General features: G+C 33.3%; 1 long non-coding RNA gene across 1 annotated transcript; it reads left to right on the forward strand.

The window, feature by feature from the left end:
• Positions 1-703: 703 nt before the first annotated feature.
• On the forward strand, positions 704-3,238 carry LOC128028741 (uncharacterized). Its single transcript, XR_008187241.1, has 5 exons — positions 704-811; positions 1,812-1,927; positions 2,077-2,161; positions 2,668-2,795; positions 2,916-3,238. It is a non-coding gene; the product is annotated as an uncharacterized LOC128028741 (long non-coding RNA).
• Positions 3,239-5,247: the final 2,009 nt, after the last annotated feature.

Consider the following 5,247-nt stretch of genomic DNA (forward strand, 5'->3'; position numbering starts at 1 on the left):
CTGTCACGTGACGTGCCATAGACCTTCGATTCCGTTTTATATTATTATTAATTTCAGGATCAATGATGTAAGTTGTATTTGTAGTAAAATCATGGTAATCACGACACAATAATAAATGAAATGTGAAGTTAAAACACAGTAAATGGGACATTAGTAACTGTAACTGTAGTTTTACTATGATATATTAATAATCAATACAACAATACAATAATCACCAAACCAGCTATGTTTGTATCACTGTAATGCTAGTGTTTTTATGTGCTTTTATATGACAGATATCACAGTAATCATGTGTTCTGTACCATGCTTTTAATACCTTTTAATGTGAATCCAAAAAAAAAAAAAAAAATCAAATTAAAAATAAATAATAAAACATGTATTTTTCCATCTTGCAGTTCATTCATATCAGTTTATATATATATATATATATATATATATATATATATATATATATATATATATATATATATATATATTTTTTTTTTTTAATATATATATATATATATATATATATTTTCATATATATATATATATATATTTATTTATTTTCATATATATATATATATATATATATATATATATATATATATATATATTTATTTTCATATATATATATATATATATAAATATTTTGCTCACAGATCATTATTAACATTCTGTATATAATTCAATTTTATTTTCTCTCCCCTTTTTTATTATTTATATTTTTAGCTGAAAAGACGTAAAGGCAGTCAGCCCAGTGGTGTTTCTGGAGAGGGATTCCTTCAGAAATGGAGAAGACAGAAAGCTGCGGAGGCAGATATTTGCAGCAGTAAGTCTGTGATAGTTTGTCTCTTTTATCAAAAATTCCTGCTGTTATAATTTGTACAGCATTTGTTGTTTCTTAAACTGTTGCACTGTCCAAATACCCACACTTGCCATCTTTGCACTTGACCACTTGATTACTTATTTGACGTCTTTCCTGTATTTGGCCTAGTGTTCAAGTGAGAATGATGACCACAAGTGTGTGTCGAACTTTTCATGACCTGATGACTGTGTTTCCCAATCCTGATCCTGGAGAACCCCAGCACTGCACGGTTTTGGCGTCTCTCTTATCTGCCTTGGAGTCTTCACTGATGAGCTGATGAGTTGAATCAGGTGTGTTTGATCAGGGAGACATCTCAAATGTGCAGTGTTGGGCTTCTCCAGGACCAGGATTGGGAGCCACTGCCTTATGGGACACTTATGTGTTTAAAGAGATTTTTAATATCTAATTATCAATATTTCACATACTGTACATTGGACAGCTTTCCGTGACCTCTTGTGAGATCTCGGCAAAAAGTCTGACGATTTATTCCAAAACATGATGCATGATGGGATACACTAAGCTTTGTATAGCGCTCCGGAGCAGTATTGGAGAGGTTTAGTGTGTGTTAAGGACGCTGTGCTTTGGCATTATTAAGACCGGGGACAGTCTTGTGCACACACTGTCATGTACACACACTCTCAAGTGGCCAAGACTGCAAGTGTGGGTATCTGGACAGGGTCAAAGTCTTAAAAATGATCCCTAAACACATCACAGTCTTAATAATCCAGTTTAACACTTGTATGATATTGTACAAGCCCCAGGACGGTCTCATCTGACACTATCAAAAGAATTCATATGACTATAGCTTGTTATTAATTACTTGCTTTCAATAATGGATTCATTTAACATTTAATTATACAGCATCTTTACAGAGGTGTAATGTACAAGCTGCACGTAATTAATAATATGTCCTTCCTTCTGTCTTACAGGAATTTTTTCAGATAATGCTGTTCTTCTTTTTCAGGTCTAAAATATCGAGCTCAACAGCTATTTTAAGAGCCAACCCTCACAAACCTTCCTAAAACCTAAAAGAGCTATTACTGAGTCTCAGCGAATCTTGCCATGATCAGCTCTTCCCAGGTACATTTGTACATTTGTTTAGAATATTTTTTTATCAACATTTACTCATCAAATGCTCTGGTCTGAATCTTACTTTAAATTAACTTAATTATGTTTAATGAGCAATATTAATTGCACAGAGAGTAAGTAGAGATTATCTTGTTTCACAGAAGAGAAGGAAGACCAAGGAAATTATTTGCTCAGGATGAGAAATGAAGACGGCCATCTTGTGCTCAAACAAACAGAAGTCCTTTGGTATGTGTGTGTTGAAGCAATGTTATACAACATTTTATGATGATCTCTCACAGAACTGGTCATGTCAGCCTTGATTTCGTTTTATACTATTACAATTACAGCATGTTAGCAAAGTGTGACTGGACATTTTTAATATTATGTTTTTAAAAACACACCACCTGTTTTAAAAGCAGACAAGTATCATGAAATTGGTTTAGTTGATATAAACACCAATTGACATTATTTCATTGTTTTGTAAATGTTATGTTATTAATTGTGAATTGATAGTTGATTGGTTTGAAGCCAGGCCTTACACTGCACAGACTAAAACACATTTGTGAGAGAAGTCAGGAACTTTGGAGAAAGATTCTAGAGGAAGAAAACATTTACTGCAACAACAGATGAATTCTAGAGTCTCTGAGAACTACACATGCTAATGCAGTCTCATGAGCAAGACCTTTGCTTCTGTAACTTTTTCTTAATTCTTGCAGAATGACATATTTATTGCAGTATTTTTATTTGTACAGATGATCTCATCAGCCAAATGAGGGGTTTTGACCAAGTGATGCTCTTGAAAGGAGAGAAAGAAGAGGATGTGGTAAATTCTCTTCAGAGAAAAAGCTTCTCAAAAGGTCTTAAAGCAGCTTGAAGAATGGTAAGTGTACAGTACTACAAGGGTCATAGTTGCTCACCCTGCTAAAACCACACAGAACATAAGCTGCGCTCTCTGTCCATTAAACAACTTCTTCTGCATTGTGTGTTTCACTTTGACCAGGTCTGGGATGTTAGGACTGAGAGATCCTCTGGCTGAGAACAAGCTACACCTCATCAGTGCTGGACATCAACCACAAACTGTTTCCAGACACGAGAGAAGAAGAACACGATGGGGAGATGAAACCAGTTTAGATGTGATGATAAGGAATCATTATTTTCTGGAACAGTATCACATGTCTTATATGTATCACATGATCTGTATCACAGTTGACTGGATGGGACTGTGTGACTTTTAAGGACATTTCATCACTCATCCGTGGGAACTGATTTATATATGAGGTTAATGTATTTTTGATGATAATTATTTTCATTGAATCTTATTTGTCTTGATGCTACTTCATCAACTTTATAGTCTATGCTTCAATAAAATGAAAATGGTGAATATTGTGTTCTGAAGATTCTTGGTAAATACATCATTTTACTAGGTAGGCTCATATGTGTTTATTTTAGACTTGGAAAAACGACATATTAATTATTGGGATTATTTTTTTATTTAAGACATGAACATTTTTGATCGGATTAATAACATCTGGGACATCAGTACACCAGAAAGTATTTTTTTATATTTTAGTAACAAATATGCACATTTTTTTGTGAAATACAGGGAGTTACAAGATTAATTATTCTGCATTACAAGATGGTGCCATGGGCTTTATTGTTACAAACACTTAAGGGATAACTGAGAATGTAGCAGGAATGATCAACGTGGATCTTGTACTGCATTAAAACCAAGAGCACGCACATTACTGATGTCCAGCACCTGAGGAGCAAGATACGGGGGTGAGGAGGACATTTTTACACTGATTTCGGCTAATTAGTTATATATAATGCTAATATATATATATATATATATATATATATATATATATATATTAATATTCTTAGCACTGCATGAATTTGTCCTTGTGTAATAGTGAAGTATCACAATGTGTATACATTGTCCTTGATTACTGCTTTACAGGTGGGGAATAGATAAAGGCAAGTTGTTGCAGGTTCATCCATTATATTTCTTGCCATTTACTTCAAAAATCAAAGAAATAATCTATTATTTTCATTATTAAATCATTTCTTTCTAATTTTTCCATGTTTCATCAGATGGCCTCACAATGTCCTGTCAAAAGGTATAATAGTCATGATGAATAGAATAGAAAACAGAGGACTGTGAAAACTGTCAGATATAAATGTGACTCAGCTCAGATTGTTGTTCATGATGAGGAGAATACATATATGTAGGTTTTACTGCCCTTCTACCCCCAGGGGCCCAGTAGCACCCCCCGGAAGAGCCCAAAACTGTGCATTTCAAATGGCTGTAAATCAGAGTCCAATTAACATATCAAAGAGAAAATGGGCAGGATTATTACTTATGCTATGCTGATAAAATAATGTTGAGCTCAGTTTTCAGAAATAAGTGGAAAGCTGGCATAAAAGCATTTTAAATATTGCTCACTGTAAAATATCACATTTCAGCCTGCCTCTCAAATATATCACAGATGTTTGCACAATAAACATATTTAGATATCCAGTTTACCTTAAAATAAATAATTTATTTAGTTTCGTTAATAAAAAGTTTTAAACTACATTACCCACAAGCCTCCGTCGTTCTATCTATAGAAAGGCAACACTAGGGGGCTGTTTTTTGTAGTTCATTGAAGTTATGCTTAGGGTTAGGATTAGGATCTCGCTAAAGATGTCATTTTTCTCAAGATAGCAACACTTCATTGTTGACTTAATATATTACTAATGTGATGATAGGAGCAAAACATACTTTTTAACATGATGCGCTGTTTAATATGGGTTAAAAGATAGTCCAACCACAGACTGTCCTGAAAAGTCATAGCCAATGGCATCTAAGCTGAGCAGCAGCGTCACACTTCCTTATCCATTTATGACAGATGTCTTTCGTTTTTCGGCTGAAGGGATAGATTCGGTTAACAATAGATTAAGCTTGCTACTTATTAGATTCGGTTTTATTAACGTCTTCACCTTCCTCCGTTGTTCAGTTTGACAAAAATTGGGCAATATTGATGTGCACATGCCCAGCAGTCGCAGTTGTATCCAACAGATAGATTCCTCTCATTAAATATAAGACACATTTTTAAGATTTGTATTTTTTTTTTTTTTGACCAAAGACAAATATATTTACTAATCAAATGACGTGCTTCTAAAATTTACATTGTATATTACATTGTGTTTTAAAGTTAAAATTGTTCACATTTGTGTTTCTGTGATTTACCATTCTCTACCATTTGAACCCTAGGAATAAAAACAGAAATTATAAATTAATGAATGAATGAATGAACAAATAAATACATAAAGCATAATAAACATGCATA

The sequence above is a fragment of the Carassius gibelio genome, chromosome A15 (assembly GCF_023724105.1).
Source record: "Carassius gibelio isolate Cgi1373 ecotype wild population from Czech Republic chromosome A15, carGib1.2-hapl.c, whole genome shotgun sequence".
NCBI lineage: Eukaryota > Metazoa > Chordata > Actinopteri > Cypriniformes > Cyprinidae > Carassius > Carassius gibelio.